A 14,889-nucleotide genomic window follows, 5' to 3' on the forward strand; every position below is an offset into this window, starting at 1 on the left:
ATGGTAATATAATGGTAATATAATGTTAATATTATAGTAGTAATATAATGTTAATATTATAGTAATGTTAATATGATAGTAATAATATAATGTTAATATAATGTTAATATTATAGTAGTAATATAATGTTAATATAATGTTAATATTATAGTAGCAGTATAATGTTAATAGTATAGTAGTAATATTATAGTAGTAATATTATAGTAGAATAGAATGTTATATTATAGTAGTGATATAATGGTATATTATAGTAGTAATATAATGTTAATATAATGTTAATATTATAGTAGCAGTATAATGTTAATAGTATAGTAGTAATATTATAGTAGTAATATTATAGTAGTAATAGAATGTTATATTATAGTAGTGATATAATGGTATATTATAGTAGTAATATAATGTTAATATAATGTTAATATTATAGTAGCAGTATAATGTTAATAGTATAGTAGTAATATTATAGTAGTAATATTATAGTAGGAATAGAATGTTATATTATAGTAGTGATATAATGGTATATTATAGTAGTAATATAATGTTAATATAATGTTAATATTATAGTAGCAGTATAATGTTAATAGTATAGTAGTAATATTATAGTAGTAATATTATAGTAGGAATAGAATGTTATATTATAGTAGTGATATAATGGTATATTATAGTAGAGATATAATGTTAATATTATAGTAGTAATAGAATGTTATATTATAGTAGTAATATAATGTTATATTATAGTAGTAATAGAATGTTATATTATTGTAGTAATAGAATGTTATATTATTGTAGTAATAGAATGTTATATTATTGTAGTGATATAATGGTATATTATAGTAGTAATATAATGTTATATTATAGTAGGAATAGAATGTTATATTATAGTAGTGATATAATGGTATATTATAGTAGTAATATAATGTTAATATAATGTTAATATTATAGTAGCAGTATAATGTTAATAGTATAGTAGTAATATTATAGTAGTAATATTATAGTAGGAATAGAATGTTATATTATAGTAGTGATATAATGGTATATTATAGTAGAGATATAATGGTATATTATAGTAGGAATAGAATGGTATATTATAGTAGAGATATAATGTTAATATTATAGTAATATAATGTTATATTATAGTAGTAATAGAATGTTAATATTATAGTAATAATATAATGTTAATATTATAGTAATAATATAATGTAATATTATAGTAGTAATATAATGTTAATATTATAGTAATAATATAATGTTATATTTATGGTAATATCATGTTATATTTATGGTAATATCATGTTATATTTATGGTAATATCATGTTATATTTATGGTAATATCATGTTATATTTATGGTAATATAATGTTATATTTATGGTAATATAATGTTAATATTATGGTAATATAATGTTAATATTATGGTAATATAATGTTAATATTATGGTAATATAATGTTAATATTATAGTAATATAATGTTAATATTATAGTAATATAATGTTAATATTGTAGTAATATAATGTTAATATTATAGTAATATAATGTTAATATTGTAGTAATATAATGACATCCAGGAAGACTAGTCAACATTTAAAACTACGGGTCTGACTGGTTCTGTCTGCTTCTGTTTCTGACTGGTTCTGTCTGCTTCTGGTTCTGACTGGTTCTGTCTGCTTCTGGTTCTTTCTGGTTCTGTCTGCTTCTGGTTCTGTCTGCTTCTGACTGCTTCTGTCTGCTTCTGACTGCTTCTGGTTCTGTCTGCTTCTGGTTCTGACTGCTTCTGTCTGGTTCTGTCTGCTTCTGGTTCTGACTGGTTCTGTCTGCTTCTGGTTCTGACTGGTTCTGTCTGCTTCTGGTTCTGACTGGTTCTGTCTGCTTCTGGTTCTGACTGGTTCTGTCTGCTTCTGGTTCTGTCTGCTTCTGGTTCTGACTGGTTCTGGCTGCTTCTGGTTCTGACTGGTTCTGTCTGCTTCTGGTTCTGTCTGCTTCTGGTTCTGTCTGCTTCTGGTTCTGTCTGCTTCTGGTTCTGTCTGCTTCTGGTTCTGTCTGCTTCTGTCTGCTTCTGTCTGCTTCTGTCTGGTTCTGTCTGCTTCTGTCTGCTTCTGTCTGCTTCTGTCTGCTTCTGGTTCTGTCTGCTTCTGGTTCTGACTGGTTCTTACTGGTTCTGTCTGCTTCTGTCTGCTTCTGTCTGCTTCTGGTTCTGTCTGCTTCTGACTGGTTCTGTCTGGTTCTGTCTGCTTCTGGTTCTGACTGGTTCTGGTTCTGACTGGTTCTGGTTCTGACTGGTTCTGGTTCTGACTGGTTCTGCCTGGTTCTGACTGGTTCTGACCTCCGCTGAGCCCGTCTTCTCATAATGTCTGGAGAGACCCATCTCTTCAAACAGTCAGTCATGTAAATGTAGACCAGGTTGGTAACGTGTGTCTGGAGACTGATCTCTTCAAACAGTCAGTCATGTAAATGTAGACCAGGTCGGTAACGTGTGTCTGGAGACTGATCTCTTCAAACAGTCAGTCATGTAAATGTAGACCAGGTCGGTAACGTGTGTCTGGAGACTGATCTCTTCAAACAGTCAGTCATGTAAATGTAGACCAGGTCGGTAACGTGTGTCTGGAGACTGATCTCTTCAAACAGTCAGTCATGTAAATGTAGACCAGGTTGGTAACGTGTGTCTGGAGACTGATCTCTTCAAACAGTCAGTCATGTAAATGTAGACCAGGTTGGTAACGTGTGTCTGGAGACTGATCTCTTCAAACAGTCAGTCATGTAAATGTAGACCAGGTTGGTAACGTGTGTCTGGAGACTGATCTCTTCAAACAGTCAGTCATGTAAATGTAGACCAGGTTGGTAACGTGTGTCTGGAGACTGATCTCTTCAAACAGTCAGTCATGTAAATGTAGACCAGGTCGGTAACGTGTGTCTGGAGACTGATCTCTTCAAACAGTCAGTCATGTAAATGTAGACCAGGTCGGGTAACGTGTGTCTGGAGACTGATCTCTTCAAACAGTCAGTCATGTAAATGTAGACCAGGTTGGTAAGTGTGTCTGGAGACTGATCTCTTCAAACAGTCAGTCATGTAAATGTAGACCAGGTTGGTAAGTGTGTCTGGAGACTGATCTCTTCAAACAGTCAGTCATGTAAATGTAGACCAGGTTGGTAGTGTGTCTGGAGACTGATCTCTTCAAACAGTCAGTCATGTAAATGTAGACCAGGTTGGTAGTGTGTCTGGAGACTGATCTCTTCAAACAGTCAGTCATGTAAATGTAGACCAGGTTGGTAGTGTGTCTGGAGACTGATCTCTTCAAACAGTCAGTCATGTAAATGTAGACCAGGTTGGTAGTGTGTCTGGAGACTGATCTCTTCAAACAGTCAGTCATGTAAATGTAGACCAGGTTGGTAGTGTGTCTGGAGACTGATCTCTTCAAACAGTCAGTCATGTAAATGTAGACCAGGTTGGTAGTGTGTCTGGAGACTGATCTCTTCAAACAGTCAGTCATGTAAATGTAGACCAGGTTGGTAGTGTGTCTGGAGACTGATCTCTTCAAACAGTCAGTCATGTAAATGTAGACCAGGTTGGTAACGTGTGTCTGGAGACTGATCTCTTCAAACAGTCAGTCATGTAAATGTAGACCAGGTTGGTAGTGTGTCTGGAGACTGATCTCTTCAAACAGTCAGTCATGTAAATGTAGACCAGGTTGGTAGTGTGTCTGGAGACTGATCTCTTCAAACAGTCAGTCATGTAAATGTAGACCAGGTTGGTAGTGTGTCTGGAGACTGATCTCTTCAAACAGTCAGTCATGTAAATGTAGACCAGGTTGGTAGTGTGTCTGGAGACTGAGTCTCTTCAAACAGTCAGTCATGTAAATGTAGCCAGGTTGGTAGTGTGTCTGGAGACTGATCTCTTCAAACAGTCAGTCATGTAAATGTAGACCAGGTTGGTAGTGTGTCTGGAGACTGATCTCTTCAAACAGTCAGTCATGTAAATGTAGACCAGGTTGGTACGTGTGTCTGGAGACTGATCTCTTCAAACAGTCAGTCATGTAAATGTAGACCAGGTTGGTAGTGTGTCTGGAGACCCAGTCTCTTCAAACAGTCAGTCATGTAAATGTAGACCAGGTCGGTAACGTGTGTCTGGAGACTGATCTCTTCAAACAGTCAGTCATGTAAATGTAGACCAGGTTGGTAGTGTGTCTGGAGACTGATCTCTTCAAACAGTCAGTCATGTAAATGTAGACCAGGTTGGTAGTGTGTCTGGAGACTGATCTCTTCAAACAGTCAGTCATGTAAATGTAGACCAGGTTGGTAGTGTGTCTGAGACTGATCTCTTCAAACAGTCAGTCATGTAAATGTAGACCAGGTTGGTAGTGTGTCTGGAGACTGATCTCTTCAAACAGTCAGTCATGTAAATGTAGACCAGGTTGGTCAAACAGTCAGTCATGTGTAGACCTGGAGACTGATCTCTTCAAACAGTCAGTCATGTAAATGTAGACCAGGTTGGTAGTGTGTCTGGAGACTGATCTCTTCAAACAGTCAGTCATGTAAATGTAGACCAGGTTGGTAGTGTGTCTGGAGACTGATCTCTTCAAACAGTCAGTCATGTAAATGTAGACCAGGTTGGTAACGTGTGTCTGGAGACTGATCTCTTCAAACAGTCAGTCATGTAAATGTAGACCAGGTTGGTAGTGTGTCTGGAGACTGATCTCTTCAAACAGTCAGTCATGTAAATGTAGACCAGGTTGGTAGTGTGTCTGGAGACTGATCTCTTCAAACAGTCAGTCATGTAAATGTAGACCAGGTTGGTAGTGTGTCTGGAGACTGATCTCTTCAAACAGTCAGTCATGTAAATGTAAATGTAGACCAGGTTGGTAGTGTGTCTGGAGACTGATCTCTTCAAACAGTCAGTCATGTAAATGTAGACCAGGTTGGTAGTGTGTCTGGAGACTGATCTCTTCAAACAGTCAGTCATGTAAATGTAGACCAGGTTGGTAGTGTGTCTGGAGACTGATCTCTTCAAACAGTCAGTCATGTAAATGTAGACCAGGTCGGTAACGTGTGTCTGGAGACTGAGTCTCTTCAAACAGTCAGTCATGTAAATGTAGACCAGGTTGGTAGTGTGTCTGGAGACTGATCTCTTCAAACAGTCAGTCATGTAAATGTAGACCAGGTTGGTAGTGTGTCTGGAGACTGATCTCTTCAAACAGTCAGTCATGTAAATGTAGACCAGGTTGGTAGTGTGTCTGGAGACTGATCTCTTCAAACAGTCAGTCATGTAAATGTAGACCAGGTTGGTAGTGTGTCTGGAGACTGATCTCTTCAAACAGTCAGTCATGTAAATGTAGACCAGGTTGGTAGTGTGTCTGGAGACTGATCTCTTCAAACAGTCAGTCATGTAAATGTAGACCAGGTTGGTAGTGTGTCTGGAGACTGATCTCTTCAAACAGTCAGTCATGTAAATGTAGACCAGGTTGGTAACGTGTGTCTGGAGACTGATCTCTTCAAACAGTCAGTCATGTAAATGTAGACCAGGTTGGTAGTGTGTCTGGAGACTGATCTCTTCAAACAGTCAGTCATGTAAATGTAGACCAGGTTGGTAGTGTGTCTGGAGACTGATCTCTTCAAACAGTCAGTCATGTAAATGTAGACCAGGTTGGTAGTCAAACAGTCAGTCTGGAGACTGATCTCTTCAAACAGTCAGTCATGTAAATGTAGACCAGGTTGGTAGTGTGTCTGGAGACTGATCTCTTCAAACAGTCAGTCATGTAAATGTAGACCAGGTTGGTAGTGTGTCTGGAGACTGTCTCTTCAAACAGTCAGTCATGGTAAATGTAGACCAGGTTGGTAGTGTGTCTGGAGACTGATCTCTTCAAACAGTCAGTCATGTAAATGTAGACCAGGTTGGTAGTGTGTCTGGAGACTGATCTCTTCAAACAGTCAGTCATGTAAATGTAGACCAGGTTGGTAGTGTGTCTGGAGACTGATCTTTCAAACAGTCAGTCATGTAAATGTAGACCAGGTTGGTAACGTGTGTCTGGAGACTGATTTCTTCAAACAGTCAGTCATGTAAATGTAGACCAGGTTGGTAGTGTGTCTGGAGACTGATCTCTTCAAACAGTCAGTCATGTAAATGTAGACCAGGTTGGTAGTGTGTCTGGAGACTGATCTCTTCAAACAGTCAGTCATGTAAATGTAGACCAGGTTGGTAGTGTGTCTGGAGACTGATCTCTTCAAACAGTCAGTCATGTAAATGTAGACCAGGTTGGTAGTGTGTCTGGAGACTGATCTCTTCAAACAGTCAGTCATGTAAATGTAGACCAGGTTGGTAGTGTGTCTGGAGACTGATCTCTTCAAACAGTCAGTCATGTAAATGTAGACCAGGTTGGTAGTGTGTCTGGAGACTGATCTCTTCAAACAGTCAGTCATGTAAATGTAGACCAGGTTGGTAGTGTGTCTGGAGACTGATCTCTTCAAACAGTCAGTCATGTAAATGTAGACCAGGTTGGTAGTGTGTCTGGAGACTGATCTCTTCAAACAGTCAGTCATGTAAATGTAGACCAGGTTGGTAGTGTGTCTGGAGACTGATCTCTTCAAACAGTCAGTCATGTAAATGTAGACCAGGTTGGTAGTGTGTCTGGAGACTGATCTCTTCAAACAGTCAGTCATGTAAATGTAGACCAGGTTGGTAGTGTGTCTGGAGACTGATCTCTTCAAACAGTCAGTCATGTAAATGTAGACCAGGTTGGTAGTGTGTCTGGAGACTGATCTCTTCAAACAGTCAGTCATGTAAATGTAGACCAGGTTGGTAGTGTGTCTGGAGACTGATCTCAGTCAGTCAAACAGTCAGTCATGATCTCTTAAATGTAAATGTAGACCAGGTTGGTAGTGTGTCTGGAGACTGATCTCTTCAAACAGTCAGTCATGTAAATGTAGACCAGGTTGGTAGTGTGTCTGGAGACTGATCTCTTCAAACAGTCAGTCATGTAAATGTAGACCAGGTTGGTAGTGTGTCTGGAGACTGATCTCTTCAAACAGTCAGTCATGTAAATGTAGACCAGGTTGGTAGTGTGTCTGGAGACTGATCTCTTCAAACAGTCAGTCATGTAAATGTAGACCAGGTTGGTAACGTGTGTCTGGAGACTGATCTCTTCAAACAGTCAGTCATGTAAATGTAGACCAGGTTGGTAGTGTGTCTGGAGACTGATCTTTCTTCTTCTGGGCTAATTAATGTATCTGCTCTCCTTCCTGTCCCCAGTTACCGTCCCTACACCTACAGTCACTTCGCCCCTCCTACAACCCCCTGCTCCACGGACGTCTGCGACAGCGACTACACCCCCGGACGCCGCGCCCCGCCCACCTCCAACTCCGGCGTCGTCAAAGGTTACACCAGCGACCTGAACTACGACTCGGAACCCTTTCCCCCACCCCCCACCCCCCGCAGCCAGTACCTGTCAGCGGAGGAGAACTGTGAGAGCTGCCCCCCCTCCCCCTATACGGAGCGCTCCTACTCTCACCACCTCTACCCCCCGCCCCCGTCACCCTGCACAGACTCCTCCTGAAACCCCTCGCTGTACATAACAATTGTTGATATTGTGTTTCTAAAAGAGGGGGAGGAGAGGAGGCTGCTGAGGGATGTACAGAACATATGAACAGAGAAACAGGAAGCTCGGGGTGGAAGAAAGAGCTCCGGGAACATTTGTACATTTTAAAAATAGAAAAAAGCATATCTATATATTTTCTATACAGCGTTTACTGGATACGCCGTAGAGGTTTTGTATTCAAACATTTGTACATTTAATTTTTAATTTTTTTAAGAAAAACGTTTTATTAAAACCATCACAAACATGATAAAGTTGCCTTAAATCCAGAAGATACAAACAGTTGTCTGTTTTTCACGAGGCTGGAAGAACATCTAAAACACGTAGATGGAACTATCTGACGCCAAATAACCGTGACAACGCCCGGAACAAGGAGAGGTGAGGCAGGATGACGCCCCCTGGAGGTGACAGACAGCTACTGCACCACGGCACTCTGCAGCCCGGGCAGCCATTTTGTAGTGGATCAGTGATCCCCATAGTAACCAGTCAGCTGGTTTCCTTAGTAACAGAAAATAAGGTGTACTGAGTGATTTTCCAGGACTTCCTGTCTGCCTGTCCGCTTGTATTGCTTCAACTAGGTACTACATATTATACAAGCTCCTTATTCATCTAACGGGGTACATAAAGAACCTCTGACCCGACCCAGGGCCCCTCGTCACGACCACAACACTCCTGACCTGACCCGGGGCTCCTCATCACTAGCACAACACTCCTGACCCGACCCGGGGCTCCTCATCACTAGCACAACACTCCTGACCCGACCCGGGGCTCCTCATCACTAGCACAACACTCCTGACCCGACCCGGGGCTCCTCATCACTAGCACAACACTCCTGACCCGACCCGGGGCCCTCGTCACTAGCACAACACTCCTGACCCGACCCAGGGCCCCACTCACTACCACAACACTCCTCAGGGCCCTCGTCACTACCACAACACTCCTGACCCGACCCAGGGCCCCACTTCACTACCACAACACTCCTGACCCGACCCAGGGCCCCACTTCACTACCACAACACTCCTGACCCGACCCAGGGCCCCACTTCACTACCACAACACTCCTGGCGCACCCAGAGCCCCACTTCACTACCACAACACTCTGACCGACCCAGGGCCCCACTTCACTACAACACTCTGACCCGACCTAGGGCCCCACTTCACTACCACAACACTCCTGACCCGGGGCCCCTCATCACTAGCACAACACCCTGACCCGACCCGGGGCCTCGTCACTACCACAACACTCCTGACCCACTCGTCACTACCACAACACTCTGACCCGACCCGGGGCCTCGTCACTACCACACTCCTGACCCACTCACTGCACAACACTCCTGACCCAACCCGGGGCCCTCGTCACTACCACAACACTCCTGACCCAACCCGGGGCCCCTCGTCACTACCACAACACTCCTGACCCGACCCGGGACCCCTCGTCACTACCACAACACTCCTGACCCGACCCGGGGCCCCTCGTCACTACCACAACACTCCTGACCCGACCCGGGGCCCCTCGTCACTACCACAACACTCCTGACCCGACCCGGGGCCCCTCGTCACTACCACAACACTCCTGACCCGACCCGGGGCCCCTCGTCACTACCACAACACTCCTCACACTACCACAACACTCCTGACCCACCTGGGCTCCCTGACACAACACTGACCCAACCCGGGACCCCTCGTCACTACCACAACACTCCTGACCCGACCCATAGATCCAGGAAGGGGTGGGGTACAGAGGTCGAGGTCAGGGTTCACAGAAGGTCAGAAAGACAACGTCATCAAGCTGTCTGTTGAGTGATGGGGAAACAGATTCTCACATAAGATGAGGTTATTACTGCACAATATTCAACCAAAATCTATGTCCTGTCATTTGAGGTTATTACTGCACAATATTCAACCAAAATCTATATCCTGTCATTTGAGGTTATATTTTTCTGTATGTTTTTGTTTTAAATGCCAGACTGCAATTGAAGATTAACTTTACCCAGAACACATCTGGTACTGAGGGGGGGTCATGTATCCTGTCTGGATGAGACAGACCCAGGACACATCTGGTACTGAGGGGGGGGGGTCATCTATCCTGTCTGGGTGAGACAGACCCAGAACACATCTGGTACTGAGGGGGTCATCTATCTTTCGCTGTAGCCTACCTTCTGAGGTCTACCTCTGTTTCACCTGTATTCTCTGCCTCCATCTTCCCCCCGAGGGAAACTTCTCCTCCATCTTCCCCCCCGAGGGAAGAGGGAAACTTCTCCTCCATCTTCCCCCCCGAGGGAAACCTCTCCTCCATCTTCCCCCCCGAGGGAAACCTCTCCTCCATCTTCCTCCCAGAGGGAAACCTCTCCTCCATCTCCTCCAGAGGGAAACCTCTCCTCCATCTTTCTCTCCCAGAGGGAAACCTCTCCTCCATCTTCTCCCAGAGGGAAACCTCTCCTCCATCTTCCTCCCAGAGGAAACCTCTCCTCCATCTTCCTCCCAGAGGGAAACCTCTCCTCCATCTTCCTCCCAGAGGAAACCTCCTCCATCTTCCTCCCAGAGGGAAACCTCTCCTCCATCTTCCTCCCAGAGGGGAAACCTCTCCTCCATCTTCCTCCCAGAGGAAACCTCTCCTCCATCTTCCTCCCAGAGGGAAACCTCTCCTCCATCTTCCTCCCAGAGGGAAACCTCTCCTCCATCTTCCTCCCAGAGGGAAACCTCCCTCCATCTTCCTCCCAGAGAAACCTCTCCTCCATCTTCCTCCCAGAGGGAAACCTCTCCTCCATCTTCCTCCCAGAGGGAAACCTCTCCTCCATCTTCCTCCCAGAGGGAAACCTCTCCTCCATCTTCCTCCCAGAGGGAAACCTCTCCTCCATCTTCCTCCCAGAGGGAAACCTCTCCTCCATCTTCCCCCCGAGGGAAACCTCTCCTCCATCTTCCCCCCGAGGGAAACTTCTCCTCCATCTTCCCCCCAGAGGACTAGTTATTGTACCTGATCAGTTCTTCGAATCATTTAGTTGTGTTTTTTTTGCAAAGTGTTTTAATATTTTTGTACCACATAGTGTATATTATCGTATTTATAAGCTATAAAGAATAACATTGTATATCTATTCATTGAATTCTTGCAGTACTTTGTCATTCCGTCTTTCAATATATGCCTCATTTTATTTTTCTATGATGTGTCGGACAGTCCAAACGCATGGCGACAATCTTAGACAATATCAACAATCCTTTCGTAATGTCCTGTCCCGTCTCTGTCTCCTCTGTCTCTGTCCTGTCTGTCTCCTCTGTCTCTGTCCTGTCTGTCTCCTCTGTCTCTGTCCTGTCTGTCTCTGTCCTGTCTGTCTCCTCTGTCCTGTCTGTCTCTGTCCTGTCTGTCTCCTCTGTCTCTGTCCTGTCTGTCTCCTCTGTCCTGTCTGTCTCCTCTGTCTCTGTCCCGTCTGTCTCCTCTGTCTCTGTCCTGTCTCTCTGTCCTCTCTCTTTCCTGTCTGTCTCCTCTGTCTCTGTCCTGTCTGTCTCCTCTGTCTCTGTCCCGTCTGTCTCCTCTGTCTCTGTCCTGTCTGTCTCTGTCCTGTCTGTCTCCTCTGTCTCTGTCCTATCTGTCTCCTCTGTCCTGTCTGTCTCCTCTGTCCTGTCTGTCTCCTCTGTCCTGTCTGTCTCCTCTGTCTCTGTCCTGTCTGTCTCTGTCCCGTCTCAAACTGAAAGACTGTCGGGAGAAAAGGGATCCTTGTTTAAACTGGGTTGGTTTTGTCTCTCCCTGTTTATCCAATCAGGGCTGTGGGACATTTCAGACTGAAACTGAGGACGAGATAAAGCTGTCATCCTCTCAGAACATTCACACATACCTCAAAACGTCCATCTTTGTCTTTTTGTTGTCCAATGGGCAGGCCAACTTTTAGTATAGACTGGAAGGACATTACAGGGTCCTGGTTCTCTCCATCTTCTCTGCTACTTCTGTTACAGCTATGTATCTTGATCAAAATGGCCGTCTTCTATCCGGACCCAGACACACTAAGTCCAATCCTTGCTGAGCCCCTGTTCCTGTCTGTCTCTAGAAAAGACAGTCTCCTGTCTGTCCCCTGTCTGTTTTTAGATTCAACCAGCATTGTTGGAAATGTGGTCATTCTCTAAGTGCACTTTACAGTTCTGATCGTACTTCCTGGTACAGACAACATGATACACACAGCTCAGATGGATAGGAGGAGGAATGTGTTTGTGCTGCAGTTCTGATCGTACTTCCTGGTACAGACAACATGATACACACAGCTCAGATGGATAGGAGGAGGAATGTGTTTGTGCTGCAGTTCTGATCGTACTTCCTGGTACAGACAACATGATACACACAGCTCAGATGGATAGGAGGAGGAATGTGTTGGTGCTGCAGTTCTGATCGTACTTCCTGGTTCAGACAACATGATACACAGGTCAGATGATAGGAGGAGGAATGATGTGCTGCAGTTCTGATGACATTCCTGGTACAGACAACATGATACACACAGCTCCTGATGCATAGGGAGGAGGAATATGATGTCTGCAGTTCTGATGACATTCCTGGTACAGACAACATGATACACACAGCTCAGATGGATAGGAGGAGGAATGTGTTACCAGCAGGTTCTGATGCTGCAGTTCTGCCTTCACGGATGTTACATTGATGTACACATGGTGGTTGTGGTCTCTGGATATGATGTCAGAGGTTCCTGATGGTAGACATGTCTGGGTCGGCCTGTCCTGGGATGTTACATTGATAACAGAGGTCTTCTGGTCTGGCCGGCCTGGGTCTACCAGCATCGGTCTCTGATGGTAGAGATGTCTGGTCGGCCTGTCCTGGGATGTTACATTGATAACAGAGGTCTTCTGGTCTCTGGTCTACCAGCATCGGTCTCTGATGGTAGAGATGTCTGGGTCGGCCTGTCCTGGGATGTTACATTGATAACAGAGGTCTTCTGGTCTCTGGTCTACCAGCATCGGTCTCTGATGGTAGAGATGTCTGGGTCGGCCTGTCCTGGGATTTACATTGATAACAGAGGTCTTCTGGTCTCTGGTCTACCAGCATCGGTCTCTGATGGTAGAGATGTCTGGGTCTGCCTGTCCTGGGATGTTACATTGATAACAGAGGTCTTCTGGTCTCTGGTCTACCAGCATCGGTCTCTGATGGTAGAGATGTCTGGGTCTGCCTGTCCTGGGATGTTACATTGATAACAGAGGTCTTCTGGTCTCTGGTCTACCAGCATCGGTCTCTGATGGTAGAGATGTCTGGGTCTGCCTGTCCTGGGACTTTACATTGATAACAGAGGTCTTCTGGTCTCTGGTCTACCAGCATCGGTCTCTGATGGTAGAGATGTCTGGGTCGGCCTGTCCTGGGACTTCACATTGATAACAGAGGTCTTCTGGTCTCTGGTCTACCAGCATCGGTCTCTGATGGTAGAGATGTCTGGGTCGGCCTGTCCTGGGATGTTACATTGATAACAGAGGTCTTCTGGTCTACCAGCATCGGTCTCTGATGGTAGAGATGTCTGGGTCGGCCTGTCCTGGGATGTTACATTGATAACAGAGGTCTTCTGGTCTCTGGTCTACCAGCATCGGTCTCTGATGGTAGAGATGTCTGGGTCGGCCTGTCCTGGGATGTTACATTGATAACAGAGGTCTTCTGGTCTCTGGTCTACCAGCATCGGTCTCTGATGGTAGAGATGTCTGGGTCGGCCTGTCCTGGGACTTCACATTGATAACAGAGGTCTTCTGGTCTCTGGTCTACCAGCATCGGTCTCTGATGGTAGAGATGTCTGGGTCGGCCTGTCCTGGGATGTTACATTGATAACAGAGGTCTTCTGGTCTCTGGTCTACCAGCATCGGTCTCTGATGGTAGAGATGTCTGGGTCTGCCTGTCCTGGGATGTTACATTGATAACAGAGGTCTTCTGGTCTCTGGTCTACCAGCATCGGTCTCTGATGGTAGAGATGTCTGGGTCTGCCTGTCCTGGGACTTCACATTGATAACAGAGGTCTTCTGGTCTCTGGTCTACCAGCATCGGTCTCTGATGGTAGAGATGTCTGGGTCGGCCTGTCCTGGGATGTTACATTGATAACAGAGGTCTTCTGGTCTCTGGTCTACCAGCACGGTCTCTGATGGTAGAGATGTCTGGGCTCGGCCTGTCCTGGGACTTACATTGATAACAGAGGTCTTCTGGTCTCTGGTCTACCTGCATCGGTCTCTGATGGTAGAGATGTCTGGGTCGGCCTGTCCTGGGATGTTACATTGATAACAGAGGTCTTCTGGTCTCTGGTCTACCAGCATCGGTGTCTGATGGTAGAGATGTCTGGGTCTACCTGTCCTGGGATGTTACATTGATAACAGAGGTCTTCTTCTGGTCTACCAGCATCGGTCTCTGATGGTAGAGATGTCTGGGTCGGCCTGTCCTGGGATGTTACATTGATAACAGAGGTCTTCTGGTCTTCTGGTCTACCAGCATCGGTCTCTGATGGTAGAGATGTCTGGGTCGGCCTGTCCTGGGATGTCACATTGATAACAGAGGTCTTCTGGTCTTCTGGTCTACCAGCATCGGTCTCTGATGGTAGAGATGTCTGGGTCGGCCTGTCCTGGGACTTTACATTGATAACAGAGGTCTTCTGGTCTCTGGTCTACCAGCATCGGTCTCTGATGGTAGAGATGTCTGGGTCGGCCTGTCCTGGGATGTTACATTGATAACAGAGGTCTTCTGGTCTCTGGTCTACCAGCATCGGTCTCTGATAGAGATGTCTGGAATCTGCCTGTCCTGGGACTTTACATTGATAACAGAGGTCTTCTGGTCTCTGGTCTACCAGCATCGTCTCTGATGGTAGAGATGCCAGTCGGCCTGTCAGGATGTTACATTGATAACAGAGGTCTTCTGGTCTCTGGTCTACCAGCATCGGTCTCTGATGGTAGAGATGTCTGGGTCGGCCTGTCCTGGGACTTCACATTGATAACAGAGATCTTCTGGTCTCTGGTCTACCAGCATCGGTCTCTGATGGTAGAGATGTCTGGGTCGGCCTGTCCTGGGACTTCACATTGATAACAGAGGTCTTCTGGTCTACCAGCATCGGTCTCTGATGGTAGAGATGTCTGGGTCGGCCTGTCCTGGGATGTTACATTGATAACAGAGGTCTTCTGGTCTCTGGTCTACCAGCATCGGTCTCTGATGGTAGAGATGTCTGGGTCGGGCCTGTCCTGGGACTTTACATTGATAACAGAGGTCTTCTGGTCTCTGGTCTACCAGCATCGGTCTCTGATGGTAGAGATGTCTGGGTCTGCCTGTCCTGGGACTTCACATTGATAACAGAGGTCTTCTGGTC

The 14,889-nt window shown here is 45.2% G+C and overlaps 2 long non-coding RNA genes across 56 annotated transcripts; one reads left to right on the forward strand and one right to left on the reverse strand.

Annotated features, from left to right (window-relative positions):
* Positions 1-9,687: 9,687 nt before the first annotated feature.
* Positions 9,688-10,453, reverse strand: LOC127922313 (uncharacterized). 9 transcript variants are annotated; one of them, XR_008110950.1, is made up of 4 exons: positions 10,304-10,453; positions 10,187-10,246; positions 10,099-10,126; positions 9,849-9,863 (listed from the first exon to the last, which is right to left on the reverse strand). It is a non-coding gene; the product is annotated as an uncharacterized LOC127922313 (long non-coding RNA). The 9 variants fall into 9 exon arrangements; XR_008110949.1 differs by lacking the exon at positions 10,099-10,126 and adding an exon at positions 10,040-10,069 and having other exon boundaries at positions 9,857-9,921; XR_008110951.1 differs by lacking the exon at positions 9,849-9,863 and adding an exon at positions 9,867-9,923.
* A 1,818-nt stretch (positions 10,454-12,271) lies between these two features.
* Positions 12,272-14,889, forward strand: LOC127922312 (uncharacterized). Of its 47 annotated transcripts, none has more exons than XR_008110907.1 (6): positions 12,377-12,499; positions 12,588-13,648; positions 13,737-13,825; positions 14,180-14,268; positions 14,440-14,617; positions 14,790-14,883. It is a non-coding gene; the product is annotated as an uncharacterized LOC127922312 (long non-coding RNA). The 47 variants fall into 47 exon arrangements; XR_008110904.1 differs by lacking the exon at positions 13,737-13,825 and adding an exon at positions 14,618-14,699 and having other exon boundaries at positions 14,000-14,268; positions 14,440-14,536; XR_008110912.1 differs by lacking the exon at positions 13,737-13,825 and adding an exon at positions 14,000-14,089.

Source organism: Oncorhynchus keta, unplaced genomic scaffold (genome assembly GCF_023373465.1).
Source record: "Oncorhynchus keta strain PuntledgeMale-10-30-2019 unplaced genomic scaffold, Oket_V2 Un_contig_25224_pilon_pilon, whole genome shotgun sequence".
Lineage (NCBI taxonomy): Eukaryota > Metazoa > Chordata > Actinopteri > Salmoniformes > Salmonidae > Oncorhynchus > Oncorhynchus keta.